Source organism: Rhinolophus hipposideros (genome assembly GCF_964194185.1).
Source record: "Rhinolophus hipposideros genome assembly, chromosome: 15".
NCBI lineage: Eukaryota > Metazoa > Chordata > Mammalia > Chiroptera > Rhinolophidae > Rhinolophus > Rhinolophus hipposideros.
The window spans coordinates 32,064,338-32,090,473 of record NC_138061.1 but is presented as its reverse complement, the minus strand read 5'-3'; the positions used below and the strand labels follow the sequence as shown (position 1 = coordinate 32,090,473).

Here is a 26,136-nt window from a genome sequence, read left to right as displayed (position 1 = left end):
CTTTCTTGTCTGGGAAGCTCTTTATCTGTTCTTTGATTTTGAATGTTAGTCTTGTCAAATATATGGTGATAGAAGGAAAACTGACTCTAAGTGGTGAGCACACAATGTGATATATAGATGATGTATTATAGAATTGTACACTTGACCTATGTAATTTTATTAACCATTGTCACCTCAACAAATTTAATTCAAAGAAGTTAATCTCAGAAGAAACGCAATTTCAATGGTATGAGATTTTAAAATTCCCAAAGAAGATAACTTTTATAAAAACATACAGGAAATGAAAATTTTGTCTTCGGTAATGAAAATTCAAATGAAGTAATTCATGCATGTGTCTGATGCAGTAGCTGGAATGTGATAGACATTCAATAAACTTTCATTTTTAACCCTCTACCTGAAATTGACTTAGATAATATCTAATAATTACTGGGTAATTACACAGTGCCAATTACTGTTCCATCCTTTTTATATAAATTGTCTAATTCAATCATTAACCAAACTGCACAAAGTGAGTACTAGGTTATTTCTATTTTAGGGATGTGAAAATTGAAACAGGAAGATATTTATAATTTGCCAATGGTCACACAACTACTAAGTAAGTGGTAGAGCAAGATTGAAAGTCTGGCTACCTCCAGAATGTGTGCTCTTAATCTGTATATTGTGTCTCCCATCCTGCAAAGTTATCACTCTAGCTTGCAGTAGACAGGTAAGAGCTTCATAGAAGAAAGAGTATAAGTTGGGTCTGTCCACCAACCTTGTGGCTACACCAAACATTGATATGAACGTTAGAAAATTCAACCAGTAGGGCATGATGGATAGCATTCAGCTACCTGTCAGACACTCAGGCTTCGGCTACACTGCCAAGCATTAAATAGATATTACTTAAATTTCCAAATTAGAGTGTAAAATTTTGGTTAATGGATCTCTGACAGAGTCATACCTGAAGAAATAAAATAGACTTTTTAAGCGATATATATGTGTATATATATGTAGTATATATATGTGATGTATATATGTGATATATATGTGTAACATATATTATTATCTACAGAAAATCAAAGGGTAAGAGAAAACTTAAGCGCTCCTCAAATTCAACACTGCTTTTCCTCTGGAAGCAATATCATAGGTATAATTGCCTAAGGTACAATTGGTAACAAAACAAATATAGTTAGATGATACTTTTTCAGCAAACATCTAGTCTTCACTAACTTAGGTCAAAGCATTCTGTTTGGGGAGACACACGATAAAAATTTAAATTAAATAGATTTCTATGCTACACAAGAAGTTTAGAATCTTTAGTTTATAATAAAATGAGTTCACTGATGGCAGGAATCCAGGGCAGTATGCTAGATTCATTGATATATTGGTAATTATCGCAAAAGTAGTACAAGGAGCAATATAACTTCAAAGAAGGGAGAGAGATCACCTATAATAGGCGAGATCAAAGAATAATCAAGGTCCCTTTGAGCTGAGCACTGAAGAAATGAATAATATTTGGAGAGAAGCTTTCAGAATAAAAATCCAAGCATTAAGGGATAATGCAAACAAAGGCATTCTGGTAAATAAGTACTGTAACTTAACGAAACCCTAATGTGCCCATATTAAAGTTTTACCACTTATTTCACTAATTTATTTCATCAATTTTTTAACAAATCTAACAAGTAGATTTCTACTGACTGTTTATGGAATTCATTCATTCAATTAACTCTTCTTATTCTGTATCAGGAAATGTGGTAGGCCTTAGAGATAAGGAGATAAAAGTCCATCTCCTGTCCTCAAGGAAATTGATTTGTTTAGTGGGGAAGATATATAAGTAAACATTGCTAATCAAACATATAGTAGCAAAACAGCATAATTTAAACATTTCTGGACTTGGGAATAAAAGGTCTGAAAGGAAATAATTCTTAATGTTCTCCCTCAAAAAATCTATTAATCTTCAAGGTTTTTAATTGTTATTATTATAATTTTTTTTTTTTGGCCTAGAATAGAGAACAATGGGCATGAAGGTCAAAGGAACTCAAATGTCTAGAGTTCGAGGAAAAGGAAAATGAGTCAGAAAAAATCATTAAAAGAATTTGGGGTGAGTTTTTGTTTGAGAAGAATAACAATTAAGAATAAAAAAGAATTCCTGGGATCCAGATAAAAGACTTTATCCAAAGAAAATATTGTAGTGTCCAGAAAGCGGGAAAGAGTCAAATCAAATGAAATAACTAGCAAGATTATGTATTCCAGGAACTGGTGTGCATGTATCACCTTGTAATGTGATTTGTGGGGTAGAAAATTAAACCTAAATAATATGAACTCTATATGATTATGATCATACATTCAGATCAATATTTCTTTATTCATATTATACTTATTTTATTGTAATTTTTCACATAGTAATACATCTTGGAGATCTAGGTCAGTACCCTATTTTGAAATATATTTAATTTATTTTGATTTAATTTTTTTATTAGTTTCAGGTGTATAAAACAACATATCAGATTAATATTTCTGATGAATATAATTTGCATGTTAGAAAAAATTTATTTTGACTACAGAAAAAATATTAAGTAGATCGAAAACAGGGAGAGAACCTTGAAAATAGAATAATTCAGTTAAGAATTCAACTGATGGTAGAAGCTGTGAATATGATTGAAATCACCAAGGCACAAAATGTAGACTGATCTTTTAAAAAAGCAAATCCAGAAATAAGCTCTGAGAAAGAAAAACTTCAGAAAGAGGGAAGTTAAAGATAGAGAACCTTTTATAAAACGTTTTTAAATCATAAAAAACATTTTTAATCATAAAAAAGTTCAGATATTCCCAAAAGTAAAGAGAACAGTAAAATGAATCTTCATGTATTCATCACCAAGATCCAAAACTTATCAACTTTCTGATGCTTTATTTTATCTATTCTTCCATCAAATGTTTTTTTCTTTTGCTGGAGTATTTAAAATCAAACCCACTGAAAACTATAAAACATTGATGAAATTGAAGAAGACATAAATAAATGGAAAGATATTTTGTGCTCATGTATTAGAGGAAATAATATTATTAAAATGTCCATACCAAAAAAAATCCAAAAACCCTACAGATTCAAAGCAATCTCTATCAAAATTCCAATGGAATTTTTCACAGAAATAAAACTAACAATTCTGAAATTTGTATGGAACCACAAAAAAAAAAACCCTGAATAGCCAAGGCAATCTTGAGAAAGAAGAACAAAGATGGAGGCATCATGCTTCCTGATTTCAAACTATATTACGAAGCTATAGTAATTAAAACAGGAAAGCACTGGCATAAAAACAGACATATAGATCAACAGAACAAAATAGCACAGAAATAAACCCAGGCATATGGTATATGGTCAGTTCATTTATGACAAAGAACATACAATGGAGAAAGGACAATCCCTTCTATAAATGATGTTGGGAAAACTGGATAGCCACATGTGAAAACATGAAACTGGATCACTAATTTACACCATACACAAAAATTAACTCAAAATGGATTAAAGACTTGAAAATAAGAACTGAAACCGTAAAACTCATAAAATAAATACAGGTGGTAAGCTCTTTGACATCAGACTTGGCAATGATTTTTTTTGGATTTGACACAAAAAGCAAAGGCAACAAAAGTAAAAATAAACAAGTGGGACTACTTCACACTAAAAAGCTTCTGCACAGCAATGGAGACAATCATTAAAATGAAAAGGCAACCTACAGAATGGGAGGAAATAGTTGCAAATCATATATTCTATGAAGGGTTAATAGCTAAAATATATAAAGAACTCATACAACTCAATAGAAAACAAAACAGAAATCCGATTTAAAAAATGGGTTTAGTGCTCGCTTCAGCAGCACATATACTAAAAAATGGGTTTAGGGTCTGAATAGACATATTTCCAAAGAAGATATATAAATGGCCAACAGGTATATGAAAAGGTACTCAACATTAGTAATTGTCAGGAAAATGCAAATCAAAACCAGTGAGATATCACCTCATACCTGTGAGAATGGCTATTATCAAAAAGACAAGAAATAACAAGTGTTGACAAGGATGTAGAGAAAAGGGAACACTTGTACACTGTTGGTGGAAATGTAAATTAGTGTAGCCACTATGGAAAACAGTATGGAGGTTCCTCACAACATTGAAAATAGAAATACCATATACTCTAGTAATTCTACTTCTGGGTATTTATCCAAAACACAAACAAAAAAACACTAACTCGAAAAGATATGCACTCCCATGTTCATTGCACCAGTATTTACAATAGCCAAGACATGAAAATAATTTAAGTGTCCAAGAGTGGATGAATGGACAAAGAAAATATTATATATATATATATATATATATACACACACACACACACATATATATACATATATATGTATATATATGTATATATGTATATATGTATGTATATATATACATATACATATATATACATATGTGAAAATATACATTCATTTTACATATTATATGTGCATATTATTCAGCCTTAAAAAAAAGAAATTCTTGCCATTTGTGACAACATGGATGGCCCTTGAGAGAATTATGCTAAGAGAAATAAATTAGACAGAGAAAGACAAAACCATATGGTCTCACTTAATGTGGAATCTAAACAAACAAAAAAAACCCCACAGAGGTCAGAATTATTCTAATTAATTAAGATCAGTTTTTTCTTGCTTTTTGAAGATGAGTGATCTAATCAGGCCAGAGCTGGAAACTTTTGTTCCATCATAAGAGGCAAATGTCTGCAGTCATTTCTCTTTTCAGAAATAGTAAGATGCCAAATGGTGATAGACGAAGTCGAGCAAAAAGACTCTGTGTGTCACATTGAGGAAGTGGTTCCTATAATAATTTTAGTGTAGTCAGCGGGGAAAGAGTGTTATCATTTCCTCCCCTTCATTTGTTTTCACTCTGTTGAAACATAATTCTAATACCAAGATTTATCTATGAATAGTAAAACATTAGGTTCATGTCTCTGATCTGCAAAAGTGAGATTTCAAAGAAATGTAAAAAGTACAAAACATACTTTAATAAGGGGCGGTGGGGGAGAGAGAGAGAGAAACAGCTGTGCAAGCATATTCCGAGCATCATTCCAAATAGTTGGTACTATTTTGCAAGTCAACTCTAAACCAGACTAGGATTACCCATCAATTTTAGAGAGATAGCAAGGCCAATGCAATCAATTTAGACAGCACAGAGAGCAAATATTTTTGATGACAGTCTGTACAGAATTGGTGCATGACTTTGGACTTCCCATGGTATCAAGCAACTAACTCTGCAGCTTGTTGTGTATAGGTCTGTCACTAGCCAGAAACTCAGAGCCTGGGCAACCACTCAGGATTATATACAAGAATTAAAGTCTTTTAGAAATAATACACTAGCTTTGTGATCTGATATATTTAGAAACCACAATACTTAGTTTTATGACACTTGGAAATTGTAGACATTTAATAGGCTCTGAGGTTTGACAAGGAACCCAAGACCAAAGTTTGACAACTCGCTTATTCAGAAGAATGATTAAGGCAGTAGGTGTTTTTTGAGTCTGATTATTTATTTTGAGTCTGATTATTTATCTAGCTCTGTACAATGGAGTTTTAAGAAAAAAATAAGGTATGCGTCTTATTCTTCTCACATATATTTAGCTATCAAATACTAAACTGCATAGAACTGGTTATAAATGTTTAGTAACAGAAGAGGTCAATGAGGGTAAAATAGTCAGGGAAATCTTTTTGGAAGAGATATGAGGCTAGAAGAACTGGTAGAATTTGGTTATTTGGATGTGTGGAGAGAAGGAAACTGACTATTCTGGCATGATGTGTGTGTGTGTGTGCGTGTGTGTGTGCCTGTGTGTGTATGTGATGTTCACATGTGTTCTTGGGGTTTTAGAGGGATAGTAATGGCACTAATTTGATGAGAAGAAATAAATAGTGCTCTGGTGCTTACAGAGAGGTAAGTTCAGACAGAGGCCCCGGAATATAAGGCATAAAGGTGGGGCTTTGTAGGTCAGTCATTATAATTCACTGAGTAGGAGCAAAATATGTGTATTACTTTTCTATGGCTGCTGTAACAAGTTACCACAAACTTAGTGGCTTAAAAACAACTCAAATTTATTATCTTACAGTTCTTGAAATTAGGAATCCAAAATGGGTCATACTGGGCTAAAATCAAGGTTTAGGCAAGTCTGTATTCTTTCTGGAGGCTTTAAGAAAGAATTTGTTTATTGGCTTGTTGCCTCTTCTTTCATCTTCAAAACTATCAATCACATAACTCCAGCCTCTACTTCCTTCTTTACATCTTTTCTGGCTCTTCTGCCACTCTCTTTCATCTTTTAAGGACCGTTGTGATTACATGGGGCTCACCTCGATAATCCAGGGTAATTCCTATATTAAGATCCTTAACTTTATCACATCTGCAAAATCCCTTTTGCCATGTAAGGTGACATATTTGCAGGTTCTGGGGATAGGATATGGACACTTTTGGGGAGGGACCATTATTCTGCTTACCACACATAGTATGGTGGCTTAATCTTAGTCCTGAACCAGTAAATTGTTGCCAGTTTTTAAAAGTTGATGCCAATGTAAAGATATGAAGCAGGAATATAGAGCAAGCTTCATTCCTTGTAATGACTGCTCTTGGCACCTCTCTGTGTTTCTGATGTACGTATCAATTCTAGAAAGCACCAGCAGAGAAGAGAATACTGTGGGCCTATGACATACCCTTTCCTTTATCCCTCACCGCAGACAATTCAGATTGGCCTAGCACTACAAAATTCTGCAGGCGTAAATAACTTGGGAGGGACAGGATCTCTAGTGAATGGAAAACTGAAGGACATTAAGACTTTAGGAAATAACACAGACGTATCTAATGTGAATGACCACAGGAAGGAACTGCGTCATGTTAACCAATTCAGTGAGTGCTTAATTTTACTTCTCCATTTACATTAGGTTGTTTTTTGTTTTTTTTTCACTTCATAAGTTATCAGTGTAAGTTGTTATTTTGGTCACATGGATGGAGAAAATGTCCATGGATCTATTTTATTGCAACGAGAAGTAGTAATATTTCTAAATGATTTCATAGCAGTAACAGAGCTGACTCATTTTTTTATCAAATATATATTGCAAGTCAATTTAGTATCAGGCTAAAGACAGAAAAATGGCATTTAGTCTATAATCTCAAGGATTTCTAGTAATCCTCACAATAGTCATGTGAGATAGATGTACCATTCCCCACTTCCAGGTCAAAGACAATGTCTCAAAAAGGTTAAATAACTCATCCAAGGTCACACGCTAAGAAATGACTGGGCAGGAATTTGAATGCACCTCCACTTGAGAGTAAGGCCTATCATGTTTTCACTATGCTATGTGGCTTTCTTCTGGATTCAAACCCTTTTATAAAAAACACTTTATATCCTGACATTTTGGTTCATATTCTATCAAATGCTTATATTCACTAAAACAGAGTGCATGACTTTGCAAAAATTTTCAAGCTTTTTTATTCGATCAGTTTCATGTAACATGGCCCTATAATTGTGAAATTAACTAAGTTGCCTGTCAACTGTGGTTATGGTATGTTCATTCCAACTTACACTAATGTACATTGTTAACAATTTTAAAAATAGTGAAGAAAATTTTACAGTCAGTAAATGTTACAGGAGCTCAGAGGGGGCAGATAGAACCATGGCCTGGAAGGAGGTCAGTGAAAACTCCTAGAAGGAGGTCAGATTTGAACCGAGTCTTAATAGGTGGTTGGGATTTAGATAGGCAGACAAGGTAAGAAAAGTCACCTCAACTAAAGGATAAAAGGCATGAAAGAAAAGAAGCACATAGGATTTCCAGAGGTAATGACACAACCAGTTTAGAAAGAAATATTGTTAATGCAAATGTGGAATGTACTCTTAAGAGTTCTGTGGAAGTTCGTTCCATTCCTTCCAGACAGGATTAATCCTTTTCTTTTCTGTGTTCCTATAACTTTTAAAAATTATATTGACATTGTGTCATTTAACACTTTCATCAAAATTGTTTGTGTGTGATATCTTATTGTCTATTAATTACGGGGCTCACAGTAGGAGATCAAGAAATTATTGATTGACTACTGAATGAATGAATACCTCTTCCATTGGTTGTGAACTCTATTGATAAGGCTTGTGTCTTCCTCATCTCTGTATCTTCAGCCCTGAGCCAACACCATAGGTTCTCAGTAAATGTTTATAAAAATGATGTGCTCAGTCAAACTCCAACTCACTCTTCAAGGGCCCCCCATTCTATATTTTCCCCCTCCCCCTTATGTAGTCTTTCCTGATAACTAGCCAGACAATTGTAGAACACACACACAAAACTAGGCACTGCTCCCCTCTGCACCAGCAGCTCCTCATGCACTATATATAATAGTGAGCCAGAGCCATCCATACCAGATTCCTGACAGCCAGCCAATTATAAAATATGGAGGAACTTTGCAAGTCAGCTGTTAAACCTGAATGAATTATGTAAACTTAAAATTGAATAAATTATGTTAAAAACATAGATGATAAATACTCAAAAGTCATCACTTCCTAATGTGACAACCCTTGGTCTAGATTTAAGAAAGCAATGGAGAAATGTTAACAATGCAGATTAAACTTAAAAGTGTGCCATAATTGTTATATTGTTAATAGCACCAAAAATTGAGAATTAGTTTTCTATTGTTCTAAAACTATTATCCAATTCAACAAGAGAGTCACTCATATAATTGATGAATGAATGAGATTCCAATACATGTCTTTGTTGTTTCACTTTGATCTTATTCATTAATGTATGTGAAAATATGAATAAGCATTTCTATCAGAACTACATCCCTTTGTAATTATAACTACAAGTTAATTACAGATATAAGAGTTCAGCCAAAATCAGTGAAAGCATTTTTTGAGAATTAATTGGTTATATGGAATTTACCATAGAGAGTATGTATATTTAATTACTTATTATTTTATTATTATAAATTGTGTGCTATACATTCTTCATACCATTAAGATTTATATTAAATGCATATCCATTCAAGTGCTATCTTGCCTTTTCTTATCCTTGGTCCTCAGCTGTAATTCAATCTCTGTTACTTAGATGGTAGGATTTAGTCATACCTGAGTTCTGTGGTCAAATGACACCACAGGGACCTCAATCCCAAATCAATATCTGAAAGACAAGTTTTCTGAAACCTACCTCATGACTAATACAGATACTGAGGAGAGCTGAAACTAAATTCTGTGGAGGAATAAAAATTGTTTCTGCAATAGCTGAAGTCTTTAAATGTCTTGTTTAGAGGAGTTTTATTACTATTTGGGCTACCATTCTTAATGCAGTCGTCTTTTACTCTGTGGAACCACAGCTGGCTTGATTCCTAGAATGGGTTAAAAACCAAAAGACAACAATCTGGAATACATGGGAGACATGGCATTTGATCACTCACCCTGTTCCTCTAGTTTAGGAAGTCATTATCCTTGTCAGGAAAGACATTTCTAGTTCATTTAAAGTATCTGAGATTAAAGATTAGATAACGGTTGGAACTGAAATGTAGTGTTGATTAAAATAGTGGTTGAAGAAAAATCTTCACCAGATATAGAGGATGGGAAAAAAGATAATAGGAAGAAAAGAAAATCACCCTGACTGAGGCTCAGCTTCAGCACAGTCTTGACCACCTCTGCATAGGCTTCCCTAGAAACGTTTCTAGGTGCTGCTGAAGAAACCCAGGTCACATTCCCTTAGCTCCACTGCATCAGAAACAAGACTCTAGTTTGGCAGACACCATCTTGTATTGTCATTGTTTTCTTGTCTATTATTCCTTCTGTGGACAACTTGGCAGTAAATGTGGTGACCTATTTACCTTTATAATCCAGTTTGTAAAATAGCGTCACGTTGCACCACCTAGATGTGTGAAGTGAAATTAGAGTGCTCCTGAGAGGGTTGGCTTACCAGTTTTATGTCTTGTTATAATTTAAAAGTCTTACCCAACAATACCATAAGAGCAACGAGGCAGAAGTGATTAAAATAATTTTTCTGAAGTAAAAACTGACACTCAGGGAGCTTGAGTATTTGCCCGAAGTTACAAAAATGGTAGTTAGAAGATTCAAAAATAAACTCCTAAGATTAAAGCAAATTTGAGAATCCTAATCATGACATAGGCTCAGGAAATTTAGGGACACAAATAGAGCATAAATTCAGTAATCATGGATCATGGAAGTTGAAATTGTTGGGAGGCTGGTTTAAAAAGAATAATCAATTCTTCAATTTTGAAGAAAATAATGAGTAGTTTTATTTTGGTTGCCTCAAGTAGTTAGATGGCAAAAATTCCAATAAATATTATCATTCCATATGGACCATATTAAGGAACAGGTTCCTTTTGCTCTGCTTAAGGCAAAATGATTATTTCATCCTTTTAACAAGGATGTATTTATTTGATGACCACAGCGCATTCATTGCCAGCTCTCTGGTTAGCCACGGAATGCAGGCCAGGCATACAGAAAAAGGGGTAAGAAAGCCGTGGTTCTGTCTAGAGAAATAGTGCTCAACCTTGGCTATACATCAAATCACCTGAGGGATTTTTAATAACACACATACCCACGGTACAAGCCAGAACAATTATATCAGAATCTTTAGGTGTGCCACGCAGGCATAATTATTTCTGAAAGTTCTTTGGGTAACCATAATATGCAGCCAAAGTTGAAAAATCACTTCATTAGTGGATCTTAAGATTAATTTATTGAATCGCAACCAGCATTTTATAAAAGAAAAGGAAAATAAAATATAAAAGGATATTCTGCATAATAAAGGAAGGATTTGTTTTAGTAAAACTTTTGTTTTAGTTATGTGTGTGTGTGTGTGTGTTTGTGTGGTGTGTGCTTGCACTGTGTTGCAATGTAAAATATACTCACTATGTGTTGTGGTCCAAAACACTTGATAAATCCTGATTTGTGTGGATAAGACTGTGTGGTCATGGGTCCTAGCAGGAGAAATACATAGATAGGTCAGTGCTCTCATTTCCTTTTCCATTTTACTTAAGATCAGGTTTGTGGATTGGTCATACTTCAGAAAATTAGACATACTTCATGGATTGACAAACTTCCCCAAGACAAAGGGTCTGTCTCAGTCTTGGTGGTATAGGGAAATATTTGTGCTTCAATAGAAAACTATGCATTGTCTTTATCACATCCTTCCAGGATAACTTATTGTAATTCTGTGGAAGCTATTTTACAATTCCGGATATTATACATAACTGATAAAAATGAACACTTGTCTATAAGCATGCAAATTCTGTCCTTTCCAAGAAGTTCAACTGACTTCCCTCCCGACTTGGAAGAGGCTAGTGTTATGTCCCTATGCACATTCATTTCAACATACCTTTACTTCATATATATTTGTGCTTTTTTCCTTTGAACCAATTATAACATCAATGTGGTTCTCTCATTATGAGTTAAATAAAATATTTAATACATGTTTATTTTTCCATTTCTATATGTCATGATTTTATGCTTTTTTAAAAAAACTAACTTTTAACAGATAACTCTCTCTTTAGCACAACATGGCAGGTATTTTTGTTTTGTGGTCTCCTATCTGTGGGCCAAATGGCCACCATTTCCTGACCCTGTACCACCCTTGCAAGCTGCTTCAGTCGAGCCGCAAACAGGATCTGAACTCACCACAGATGTCAGGCTTGGATCTGACCCAGGAAAATCATGCCCATGGTTAAGGTTAAGTAATACCATATCATATCTGTGGTTTTATGTAAAACAGAATATGTGCTGATGAAATCTTAGAAATCAAATGATATATAAAATTAGCAAACTGCTGAATTTACTAATTCACCTCTTTTTTTTTTCCCTAATAGACTCAAATTTCAGTGTACTTTCCCAGTCATGTGACATTCATTTCAACACACATTTATAGGAAACTTCCTTTTCTGGCATCATGATAGAAAAGATACACTGAAAAATCTTCCACTATAAAATACCTACAAATCACAGGAAAAATTAAACAAACATCCATTTAAATATATAGCTAACGTTAAAAGAAAATAGAACAAATAGTGTAAGAACAATTAGACTTCCATGTATAAAAAAATAAATTGAATCTAGACATAGACCTTATACCCTTCACAAAAATTAACTCAAAATGGATGATAGACATAAACGTAAAATGCAAAATTATAAAACTCCTAGAAAATAACATAGGAAAAAATCGAGAGGACCTTGAGTATGGCTTGACTTTTCAGATAAAACACCAAAGGCACAATCCATGAAAGAAATCATTGATAAACCACACTTCATTAAAAACTCCTGTTTTGCAAAAGATACTGTCCAGGGAGCAAGAACACAAGCCACAGACTAGGAGAAAATATTTGCAAAACTTATCTGATAAAAGACTATTATCCAAAATGTACAGAAAACTTAAAACCAATCAATAAGAAAACAAACAACCCAATTAAAAAATGGGCAAAAGATCTCACCAAAGAGATACAGATGGCAAATAAGCATATGAAAAGATGCTCAACATTGTACGTCATTAGGGAATTGCAAATGAAAACAACATTGAGATACTACTGCATGCCTATTAGCATTATCAAAATCCAAAACACTGACAACACCAAATGCTACTCAGGATGTGGAACAACAGGCACTCATTGCTTGTGAGAATGCAAAATGGTACAAACATTTGGAAAAGAGTTTGGCAGTTTCTTACAGAACTAAATATACTCTTATACAATGCAGCAATCATGCTTCTTGGTATTTACCTAAATGAGCTAAAAACTTATGTTCACACAAAAATTTGAACACAGATGTTTATAGCAGCTTTATTAATAATTGCCAAGATGTTCCTTAGTAGGTGAATGGAGAAATAAACTGTACTGTATCCAGACAATAGAGTTTTGCTCATCACTAAAAAGAAATGAGCTATCAAGCCATGAAAAAACACGGCAGAGCCTTAATTTCATATTGCAAAGTGAGAGAAGACAATCTGAAAAGGCTATAGATTGTATGATTCTAACTCTACGACATTCTGGAAAAGCCAAAACTATGGTGACAGTAAAAAATTCAGTGTTTGCCAGAGGTTAGGGGAAGGGAGAGATGAATAGGTGGAACACAGAGGAATTTTAGAGCAGTGAAACTATTCTGTCCGATACTATAATAGTGGATACATGTCATTAAACACTTGTCAAAACCCATAAAATGTGCAACTCCAAGAGTAACCCCCAATGTAAACTGTGGGCTTCGGGTGATAATGATGTGTCAATGCAGTTTCACTGATTGTAACAAATGTACCACTCTGGTAAGGGATGTTGATAGTGGGAGGCTGTGTAGAGCAGTAGGGGCAGGGGGTACTTGGGAACTTTCTGTGCTTTTCTCTCAGTTTTGCTGTGCATCTAAAATTGCTCTAAAAAATAAAGTCTATCGTTTAAAAAAGAAGAAAGAAAACAATAGAGAAATTAAATCAATCCTAAAATAATCTTCCGACAAAGAAAACACCAACCCTAGACAATTTCCAAAGGAAAGTACATCCAAATACTCAAATGACAAATAATTCTAACCTTATACAAAATGTGCCATAGCACGGAAAATGAAGGAACACTCCACAGCTCACTTGATGAATCTAGCACAATCCGGACACTAAGCCTCGGAGAACAGAAACCATTAATGCTCACACACTCACCTGGACATTGAACCAATCCACATCTCAATGTGTGTATTAACATGACTTGTACTATTCCATTGTATTCATTAGCATAACTTTATTCTTCCGGGAGTCTCCTGCTCAAGCAAATGATTGCTTGAGTTATAGGAATTTCCTAGAAGACGCATCAACTCTTCAGTGACAATTTGTCAACAGACAATTTACACCTTAAGATTTTTTAAGCCCTCGCTGTCTTTCCACCAGTCCTCAATTGTTGTATCTCAAATATTTACCAAGTCCTAATCAGCCCTGCCTTCTTTAAAAGCCCTACCTTTAAATCAAGCTTTTAATTCAATAAATTCTGACTTTACCTTCCTCTTCTCATAGACACTGCCAAAGCTCTGTCGAGCTGGTGTTCTGTTATGGTTGTCAGCTTTGTCTCATCAACAGGCAGTGTTGGTAATGTGTGAGGAGCCAGATTTTGACATTTCTGAAAGACAGTGGTAAAAAGGAAGATTACAGGCCAATCTCACTCACAAGCATAGATGCAAAAATCCTAAACAAACTCTCATATAACTGAATATATTAATGTATAACAAGTAATGTGTGGTGACCAAATTCAGTTTATCCCAGGACTATAAAATTAGATTAAAATATCAATTACTATAATTTAACACATTCATAGATTAGAGAAAATTATACGATTAACTCAGTAGATGTAAAACACGTTTGATAAAAATAAATATTCATTCAAAGAAAAGCAAATCTCAGGCCAAATTTGACCACAATTACAGACATTTATTAAATATTATTTATAAGCAGATTAAAAATAGCTTATATAACCTGTTCTAAGCCTTGTACATGACCAAATGGTCTTAGGCAAATATATCACTAAGGACATGTAGAATCAACATACTAGTAAAATGCTGAAAAGTTTTCCTTTTAAATCACACTGAGTCAGGGTGCCTGTTATTGTTACCTTTTCTCTTCAACATTATATTAGAAGTCGTAGCCAATGAGTAAGGGAAAAAAAGGTATAGATTAGAAAGGATGAAATGCAAATCTATCCAATTAGATGATAAAATTATAATTTCAGAAAACCCTGAAGAATCTTAAAAATTATTTGAAATTATAAGTTTATCTGAATATAAAATCAGAATAATTTTATTTATATACAACACACAGTGATTTTAAGAAAAAAAAGACTGCCATTTACAATAACTTCCAGAAATGTGAAGTACATAATAATAAATCTGACAAATGTGTATAAGATATTTATGGAGAAAAATTAAAAATTGTATTCAAAAGCATTAAATAGAGGTTAATAAATGAGATAAAGCACACTCAATGGATTAAAAGATTTAATATCATAAAATCTTAATTCTAATTCTAATATCATAAAATTCTAATATCATAAAATCTTCATTCTCCCCAAATTCATCTAAGGATTCAAAGTGATTCTAATCAGAATACCAATAGGTTTTTGTTTTGTTTTGCTTTTTGGTAGAAACTGACAAGGTAATGCAGAAAATAAAACTGCTAAGAATGGTCAAAACTCCTTTAAAATCAAAGAACAAGGAGAGGTGATATCTCTTACTTATCTAGCTTATTCTAGGCACATAGAATTATTATAAAGTTGTAATGATTAACACAATGTATTATTAACACAAGAAAAAGGAAAGTATCAATGAAACAGAATAGATAGCCTAGAACTACATGCATATGTATATGAACATTTGATATATGTGGCAGTGCAAATTAGTAGGGATGGATTTTTTTTTAATGGTGTTGAGAAAATTGTTATCTATATTTTTAAAAAATAAAATTGGATTCCTGTCTCAATCAAAAAATCAATCAAAATTTTAGTAGCTTGTTTGTAAAAATTGAAAACTGATCCTAAAACGTATGTGGAAATTTAAGAGGCCTAAAAGAGCAAAAACAGTTTAGAAAAAGAAAGACAAAGTAGGAAGACTTACACTACCTGATTAAAAGATTTACTATAAAGCTACAGTAAGTAAGCCAGTATGGTATGGATGTCAGGACCAATAAATAGATCAATGGAAGAGAATAGAAAGTCCCAAATAGACCCATATATATAGTCAATTGACAATAGACAAATTGGGAAATGGAGAAATAGGGAAAGAATAGTCTTTTCAACAATGATACCAGAAACATGAAATATCTATATGGAAAACAATGAATTTCAGCCCTAACTTCACAGCATGCACAATAATTAACTCAAGTTTCTAACAATATATAAAGCTTCTAGAATAAAAATAGTAGGGTATCTTTGCAAATTTGGGTTAGGTTTTCACAGATAGGACCCAATCACCATAAACCATAAAAGAAAACATTGATAAAATGGATTTCATCAAAATGTAGAATTTCTGCTTTATGAAAGTCTGTTGAGAAAATAAAAAGACAAGGTACAGTAGAAAATATTTATAATAAAAATATACAAAGAACTTTAAAACTCAATGAAAAGACTAAAAATGTATTAAATATACAAAAAATTGAATAGATATTAAAAATATATGAAAAGCTATAAGACACAAAAAAGATTGTTACCATTAGTCTTGAGGAAATGTTATTTTGAAACCACAGTGAGAGACAACCAAATGCCTACATCAGAGATCAGATTAAAAACACTGATAACTCCAAGTTGGTGAGAACATGGAGCAACAGGAATTCTCATACATTGGACAAGGATATGCACAATGGTACAAACTACTTTGGAAAAGAGTTTAGATGTTTCCTAGAAAAACAAACATACACCTACCTTTAATAGTTTCACATTCTTGATATATCATACAACACGGCTCTTAAAATATTTTTAAAAGTATATGTGATATTAATATGCCTACTGATTATACTTACAGTGATGAAATTTAGAAAAAAAAATCACTTACCATATGACTCAGCAATTTAACATATAAGTAATTACCAAGATAAATAAAAACGTGTCCAGAGATCCAAAATGGCAAAATAAACATTCTACCTGCTCCCTTCTGTGAACACATTAAAATTACAACTAAATTATAGAACAATCAACCCAGAGAATCATCTGAAATCTGGCTGGACACAAGTTTTATAACAAGGATATAAAGAAGAAGCCACATCAAGGCTGGTAGGAGGGCCAGAGACGCAAAACAGGCTGGCCCCAAACCTCTGTGTGGTGGTTGAGAATCAGGAGGTATATCCTGGCCGTGGAGGTTACCCTTGAAGGAGCAAGGGACCCCAACCCCACACCAGGTTCCCCAACCTGGAGTACTGGTACTGGGAAGAGGAGCCCCCCAAAACATCTTCCTGTGAAAAACAGTGGGGATTTTGGCCATCCAAGTGGGACAGAAGGCTGTGAGAAACCCAGATGTCCTCTTAAAGGTTTTGCACACAGACTCACTCACTCACAGGCACTCACTCTGAAAAGGTTCCAGAAAAGGGACAGTGACCTGGGCCATGTTGGAGGCATACTGGTAGCAGACTGAGGTGTGGGGCTATGGTGTGAGAGATGGAAGACAGTCCCTTCCCCATTTTCGCTGTGTGAGATCCATCCCCAGTGTAGCTGGAAGGTGGGCACCATCTTTTCTGTGAACCCTCTCCCAACACAGCTAAATCTGAATCCCAATTGTTCTGGTGAGCTCCACTGGGACCTCACCGCATCCAACTCCCCCAATGCTGGAGGTACTTTCTTGGCTAGTAGCCACACCCATCTGCATTGCACTCTTTCTTGGAAAACTATTAGAGTCCATGAGCCCAAGGTAGGTGGTAACTAGCCTTGGTGTACTCTGAGACTTTTGTTGACTTGTTCTAGGCTCAGCACTGTCACCAAACCAGAATCTACAGTAACCCGGTGTCCACAACTCTTTCCAGACTAGTGACTCCCTGAGCCTCTGTCTCACCCAACTCACGTACCACACAAAGCTTTATCAGTGGCTGATCCTTGAGGAAGTTGGCAGGTGGCAGCAGTCCTCAAGGTGTCCTTATTTTTGCAGAGCTATCCAGGCCAAGCACTGGTGGCAATTATTCTCAGTTCACAGCCTGGCCTTTTCCACACACCTCCAACAGGCAGCAAACAACCACAGATCACTTTGTAGCTCCTACCATCTAGTCCCTGGCCAGGCATAAGTAGTGGGTGACCTGGTTCTGCACCAGAGCCTCTCCTAAGAGGCCCCAGAACCAACATATTTGGAGGTTAGCTTTTGGCCATAGCAAACCCCACCCACTTAGGCCCACAAGAAACACAGAAAAAAGGCTTTCTGAACAGGCACCAGAACCCACAAGGGTGAATTCCACTCAGTGGGGTAAGCCCCCCAAATATCAACCTGTAAGCTGTGGACAGGGCCAAACCACACAGCCAGTCAGCCTGAAGGTCAATCCCATGCACTGAGGTGCCAATGGCAATCAAGGCTCACCTATAACAGGAGGGTACACACAACCCTCACAAGGGACACTCCTGGAGCACCTGGAGCTGGTGACCAGGGAGACTGTGGCAGGACCCCACAGGGCACTTACTACTACATAAGTCCACCCAGCCAAGACTGGGTAACATAGAAGATCCAGCTAATACAGAGGGGAAAAAAACACAGAGAGGCAGCCAAAATGAGTAAACAAAGAAATATGTCCCCAGTGAAAGAACAGGAGAAAATTACAGAAAAAGAACTAAATGAAATGGAAGCAAACAACCTACCAGATACAGAGTTCAAAAAAAATGGTTATAAGGATGCTCAAGGAACTTAGTGAGAACTTCAACAGAGAGATAGCAAGTGTAAAAAGAACATAGAAACCATAAAAAAAGGACCAATCATAAGTGAAGAATATAATAACTGAAATGAAGAATGCACTAGAAGGAATCACCAGCAGACTAGATAAAGCAGAGGATCAAATCAGTGATTTGAAAGACAAGGTCGCAGAATCCACCCAATTGGAAGAGCAGAAAGAAAAAAGAATCCCCCCCAAAATGAGAATGGATTAAGAGATCTCTGGGACTACAATCAAGTGTAACAACATTCACATCATACGGGTACTAGAAAGAGAAGAAAGACAGCAAGAGATTGAAAACCTATTTGAAGAAATATTGACTGAAAACTTTCCTAACCTGGTGAAGGAAAGAGTCCAGAAAGTCCCAAATAGGATGAACTCAAACAGGCCCACACCAAGACACATTATAATTAAAATGGCAAATGTTAAAGACAAAGAGAGAATCCTTTGAGAAAGGCAACTAATAAATTATAAGAGAGCTCCCATAAGATTATCAGCTGATTTCTCAAAGGAACTTTGCAGGCTACAAAATATTCCATGTGATGAAAGGTAAGGACATACAACCAAGGGTACTCTACCTATCAAGGCTATTATTTAAAATTGAAAATAAATAAATAAATAAATAAATAATAAATAAATAAATAAATAAGTAAATAAATAAAATTGAAAAACAGAAAAAGAGCTTCCCAGACAAGAAAAAGCTAAAGGAGTTCATCACCACCAAACCAGTATTACAACGAATGTTAGAGGGACTTCTTTAAGATAGAAAAAAAAATCAAAATTATGAATAAAATGGCAATAGCTACATATCTATCAACAATTAGTTTTAATGTAAATGGATTAAATGTTCCAATCAAAAGACATAGGAGTGATGAATGGATAAGAAAAGAAAACCCTTACATATGCTGCCTACAAGAGACTCACTTCAGATTCAAAGGCACACAAATGGAAAGTAAAAAGATGGAAAAAGATAAATCATGAAAATGGAAACAAAAAAATAAGAACAAAAAAAGCTGGGATAGCAATACTTATACCAGATAAAATAGACTTTAAAACAAAGGCTATATAACAAGAGACAAACAGGAGCCCAATAATCTCACTCTGGGTATTTAGCTGAAGAAACCCAAAACACTACTTTGAGGGGATGTGAGCATCCATATGTTCATTGCAGCACTGTTTACAATGGCTGAGATAGGAAACAACCTATGTTTTCATTGATGGATGAATGGGTAAAGAGTAGGTGTAATAGTTATATATATGTATATACATATATGTGTGTGTGTATACATATATATGTATATATGTATACACACACACACACAATAGAATATTACTTGGCCTTTGAAGGGGATGGGTTCTTGCCATCTGCAGTGGCATGGATGGACTTGGAGAGCATTGTGCTGAGTGGAGTGTCAGACAGAGAAAGACAGATGTAATGTGATTTCGCTTATATGTGGAATCTAAAGAACAAAATAAGCAAACAAAACAGAAACAAACTCATAGATACAGAAACCATTTTGATGGTTGCCAGATGGTAGGTGGTCTGGGGGTATGGGTGAAAAAAAAGAGGAAGGGATTAAGAAGCACAAATTGGTTGTTAAAAAGTAGTTATGGGGATGTAAGGTATAGCATAAGGAATATATCAGTACTATTGTAGTAAGTATGTATGGTGTCAGATGGGTATTAGATTTGTTGGGGCGATAGATGGAAGAGGGTTGGGGGACAGGTTAAAAAAGGTGAAGAAATTAAGCAGTACAAATTGGTAGTTACAAAATAGTCAGGGGGATGTACAGTAAAGCATAGGGAGTATAGTCAATAATACGGTAATAACTATGTATAGTGCCAGGTGGGTACTAGACTAGTCAAGGGGATCACTTCTTAAAGTATATAAATGTCTACCAAACTATGCTATATACCTGAAATTAATATAAAATAATATTGAATGTCAAAAATTAATTTAAAATAAAGAAAAGAAAAACATATGTCCACACAAAGAACTATTTTTCAATGTTCATTGCAGCTTTATTCATAATAGCCCCAAACTGGAAATAACCCAAATGTTTGTCAATTGATTAATGAATAAAGGTATTTTATTGTGGCCTTTCTATACAATGGAATTCTTTTTATCAGTTAAAAGAACTGACTATTGATATATACAACATAGATGGATCTTAACAATATTATACTATGTGAAAAAAAGTTGGCACAAAACAATCTATAAAGAATTTTTCCGTTTGTATAAAACTCTAGGAAAGACTTTAATCAGTTGTGGTAGGAAGCAGATCAGTGGTTTCCTGGGACCCTGGTGGGTGTTATGGTCTGAATGTTTGTGTCCCCCACCAATTCAAATGTTGAAATCTTAACATCCAATGTTATGGTATTGGGGGAGGTCTTTGGGAGGTGATTAGGTCGAACCCTCATGAATGGATGCGATTAGTGCCCTTACGAGACGAGAGCTTGCTTCAGCTCTCTGTTCCACCATGTGAGGATATAATGTGAAAACAGCCATGTGTAATCCAGGAAGCAGGCCTTCACCAGACAATGGATCTGCCAGCGCCTTGACCCTGGATTTCCTGGCCTCCCAAAAAGGGAGATAAAAATTTTTGTCATTTAAGCCACCTCATTTATGGTAATTTGTTACAATTACCCAATAAAGCAGCATGAACCAATTAAGACAGTGGGGGTGAGTATTAACTGCAAATGTGTATAAGGAAACAGTGTGAAGTGATGGATACATTCTGTTTTGTCTGTGGTGGTGGTTTCATGACTCATACACTTGTAAAGAACCACAAATTTTATACTTAAAATTGGTGAATTAATTGTAGATAAATTGTACCTCAATAGATGAATGGAACAGAATAGAAAGTTCAGAATTAGACCCACTCATATGTGGTGAGTTACTCTTCAGCAAAAGTAAATTTGACTAAAAATAAGTATAATATAATAAAGATGAAGTAAAATATTGTGCAATGATATGCAAAATTAGTGACAAGATTTAAAGCATTCTAAGGTCATTGTACTGTTTAGGTGGAGAGTATAGATATAGATGCTAATTTACTTGACTTTCTAAAGTGAAGTATACTTTTTAAAAATTTATTTCTCAACTACAGTTGACATACATACAATATTATGTTAGTTTCAGATGTACAACACAGTAATGAGACATTTATAGACCTTATGAAGTGTTCACCCCAATTGGAATATACATTTTTAAATGTTAAGTTTAAATACTAAAATAGAGTACCATAAAAATAAAATGTATGACTTCAAACCACAAAGGGAGATAAAAGGAATTTTTAAAAAAAATTATATCCAGAAGAATGCTAGAAAAATTTTTTAAAAAATAAAGCATAGAAAAAGAGATTAAATAGCACAAAATGAGTACTAGTAGAAATAAATGCCAATATATCAAAAATTACAAAATATGTAAATGAACTATATTTGCCCAGTAAAAGACAGATAGTGTCAGATTGGAGTGCCTACTATGTGCTGGAGATTGTGCATGGCAGGAGGGATAGAAAGGTAAGGAGCTCATGGTGAAGTGAGAAGTCAGAGCCATGTCCAAGGGCAGAGGTTCATTGCGGGTGTCACAGGAGCACAAAGGAGAGGGGCATGATCCTCTCTGTATCGTCACATGTCTTGGTGAAGGGAGACACTGAGTTGAGTTACCCAGGTTAAGAAATAGGGAAAGGGAATTCTTGGCAAAGGGAACAACCTGAACAAAAGCACAGAGGAAAGAAACAGCCTGCTGTTCTAGGGATAATAAACAATTTCATGTTACCAGTCTGGGAATGAGAGTTTGATGGATGATGAGTCAGTAAACTCTTTTACACCTACATTTTGGAGACCCATTTCGTTCTCCATCTCAGCATTGCAGCATCCCGGAAGAGGATCATTTTGAGGTCAGTTGCCTAACTCAGTGGAATCAATCCAAAATGGAAGTTACCAGTTATTGTCAAATAAAGATCTTTACTTTCAAATATTCACATGCCTCCAGTGGTTTATATAGTTATCCATAGTTCGTATATTTGCAAATTGGTGTATTTTGATGATTCACTTCTATATCCTACCTAACTCTTAAGATTGAACTCACCATGGCCTCCTCCATGAATTTTTCTGAATGAACTTTTCCTCTGAGCTGTTAGTGTAGTTACCTCTTTAAGAAATTTTCAGTTTTCTCCTTCATTCTTTACTTATTTGAACCCTCACACTCCTGTAATTACTTGGAAGATAGAGTCCATGTCCATTTCATTTTAGTTACAACACAAAACCCAGAGGGAGATAAATACACATAATGAGTGTGTGCTTTGAACTAAGAGGATGTAATGATTGCTTCACTTTCTGCAAATTATTCTTTCACAGATCATTTTAAAATGATATTTTGCTTGCAGTTATTAATGATAAAATTAGATTATGCTTTTATATGAATTTTAATGATTTTGGTATTTTCCAGAATAAATGAAAAGAAAACGTTAAAAATATATCTCTACATATACTATTTGAAGACCTAGGAGTTGACATAGTGGCATTTCAAGATGGCATGAATAAGGGCCTCTAGCAGACACTTCTACAAAGATGGCCGTAGTGCCACATTGATCTGGAAATCAAAGGGAGTGTGGCTTGCTGCTTCAGTACCAGTGAGTGCTGCCTGGAGAGACCCTGACAGCTCAAGGATGGCACTAGCAGTGAGAAGCTGGGAAGTAGACTCTTTCCGCATAAACTTCTCAGGATTTCTGAGAATATCACCATCCTCACTCATCCTTCTGGTATTTCCTACTGTTCAAGATAGAATTTTTTTCTGTGATTCTTTTTATTCTCCAGCTATGCTTCTGTCTAAACAAATGATACGGCTATATTCTGGATACTTAAGATGCTTCTCTTTTTTTTTTTCCATTAACACGTTTCATCAAGTAACCCCAGAGTTGCCTGCTTAATTCATTGGTTAGGGGAACAGGAAAGCAAACATGTATGGAGTGCCTCTTCTAGGTAAGGTGTTGTACTGTGCACTTTCACATCTTTACCTCAATCAAGCCTCACAACATCCCTGTAGTAATATTATTAATATTAAGAGCTAACATTTATTGATCTCTACATGGATTATCTCATTTGATTTTTCTACCAACCATATGAAGTAGGAATACTATTCTCCCCATTTTACAGATGAGGAAAGAAACACTGAGGCTTAGCACAGTTAAAAACTCAACAAGGAAGTCATGGCAATAAGATTTGAACTTGTTAATCTTTCCAGTGGCCACACTATTAACCATGATGCGGTACTGTCTCCCTGCAAATTAGAGAGCATTATCTCCATTTTAGAGAAGTTCAAAATGTGCTCAAATCACACATTTAATAAGTAGCCAAGCCATGGGTAAAATCCAACAGTGTATAACCCCCAAATCTGAGTGCTGCATCTTGCACCACACCTCACTGATTCAAAGAGCAAGTTTTCAGGTTGACTTATGTAATGAGTTCGGCTGTCTATTTCTCCATTCTGGGCCTATAGGTGGGAATAGCTTTGAGTTGTACTACAGAGGCATGGACCACAGCGAGGCTAAATAAGAATGGGTTGGGATGAGCCAACACTTTGTCATGACTAGAAAAGCATGTCTGGCCCAGACACTCTGAGGTGGCGCCATAGGAGAATCTTGGTCTTTCAGATGGGCCTGTGATAGCACGTGCTTCATGCTGCAAACTGGCCTTGGCTTGCCTTCCTCAAGTTTCTTCTTGCCAGAAAGCAGAAGAGATGGTTGTTTCCCTTCCTCCATTGCTTCTTTGTGTCTCTCTTTTACTTTGGTTTTCTAATCTGTGGCCCATCTAAGAACATGGGAGGACATATGGCGCAGTAGAAAGAACTTGGGTTTTTTCTATTCAGTACTATCAGCAATTCAGTACAATCCACACAATCTGTTCTAGGCTCTTGTTACCTGTTGTGTGGTCCAGTGCCAGCAGCCTTGGCTTCTCACAGGAAAATGTTAGAAATACAGACTCTCAAGACCCAGCCCAGATCTACTGAGTCAAAATCTGCATTTTAACAAGCTTTCCACACACTGAAGTTTAAGAATCCATGGTCTAAAGCAGGATCACTAATGTGCCAAGTCCCAATTTCCTTGTCTGTTAAATAAGAATGATAAGCAGGGTATTTTAGAGGGTGAAAATAAATACAAAGGACCTGATACAGAACCTGACTTACACTGGGTATTTAAGGAAAAAACCAATTACAATTTTGTGGTTGTTATTATTATTATTATTATTATTATTATTATTATCCCAATTCTCACTTTTTTGGATGTTTTTCCTCCTCTAAGTATCTTTTCTGCTAATATACAAAAATATGTTTGGGATTTTTTTTTTTTCCTCATCAGGATAATAAATAAATAAAATCTGATCCTACTTTGTCTTCATCACACATTTGTTTTCTCTCCTTCCTTTTACAGCCCAATATCTTGACAGAATTATCTGGACACACACTCCTTGTTTCTATCCTTTCTTTCTTAAAACCACTCCAAGTGGATTTTCTCATTCCCTACATGCTACTAAAAATAGTTTTTCTCAAGGACACTACTGACTGCTATGCTGCTAAATCCAGGAGTCATTTCTCCATCCTCAACTTGCTTACTTACTGTATCAGCAGCATTCTTTCTATTTTGAGATATGTTTTCATTTTAATCCCAGGACACCACACTCACCTGGTTATGCGCTTACATTTCTTGCTATTCCTTCTCAATCTCTTTGGCTGGTACTTTATCATACTTGTAAATATTCGCATGCTGTAGAGCTCAGTATCTGGACCACTTTTTTTTTTTTTTTTTTTTTTTTTTTTTATAATCACTCCCTGGTGACCTCATTCAATCTACTGGCTTTAATTTGATAACATCTATTCAGTGATGACTCCTCAATTGTATCTCTAGCCTGGAACTTTTCTCTTAAACAACAAACCCATGTAGACAACTGACTACTGCCATCCACAGTGATCTGCATAACTTGCTACCTCACTTCTTTCATATCCTTACTCAAAAAGTCACTTTCTCAGTGAGGCCTGCCCTGGGTATCCCAAAGTGCCAACTCCCCCAACAAACAATTCACATTTTCTTTTTCTGTTTTACTTTTTTTTTCACAGTATTTATCACTAATATATTACATATTTATATATTTTATTATATATTTATATATGTATATATTTTTCATTTATGTATCCTTATTATTTCTCTCCCTAAACTTGAATGTCAGCTCCATGAGGCAAGGGTTTTTGGTTTCTTAGTTCTCTACCATATCCCCTAGAATAGTGCATGGCATATAGTTGTTGCTCAGTAATCACTGAAGGAATGTATAATCCCATACGGTATTTGAAAGAACAAGTTCAGGATGAGAAATCCCATGGTTACAGAGCTAGTAAATTGCAAAACTGTGGCTTAAAGGCTATTCCGTCTGACACCAACCTCTTACATTGTCTCTATATGAAAGAGTTTTACATGGTCATCTTAATTCTTCAGCTTTCATTTTGGTCAATGATAGTTTGGGAGGACACAGGATTATCCTGTTGAGCAGGACTGCATTCTCTACTAAGACATGTTAAAAACATGGCCAAACAATAAGGAAGTATTAGAATGACAACTTGCCTGAGTCATGCTGTTTCTAAAGTGTCCTGTTTCAAAGATTGATTCAGAGAAACAAAAATGTGTAATGCTTCTGCTTTATTCTTTCCTGTCAACCCCAATCCCTTTTCTCTGCCTCCACAAACAGTTTTAGG

At 35.1% G+C, this 26,136-nt stretch overlaps 1 protein-coding gene across 1 annotated transcript in view; it reads right to left on the bottom strand.

Moving 5' to 3' along the window:
- The window catches only part of ACTA2 (actin alpha 2, smooth muscle), a 231,902-nt gene that overhangs the window by 143,977 nt on the left and 61,789 nt on the right, over positions 1 to 26,136 (bottom strand). The window contains exon 3 of the mRNA XM_081074814.1: positions 14,003 to 14,121. The gene's annotated coding sequence lies outside the window, so the exon portion shown is untranslated. The remainder of the gene's footprint in view (positions 1 to 14,002; positions 14,122 to 26,136) is intronic.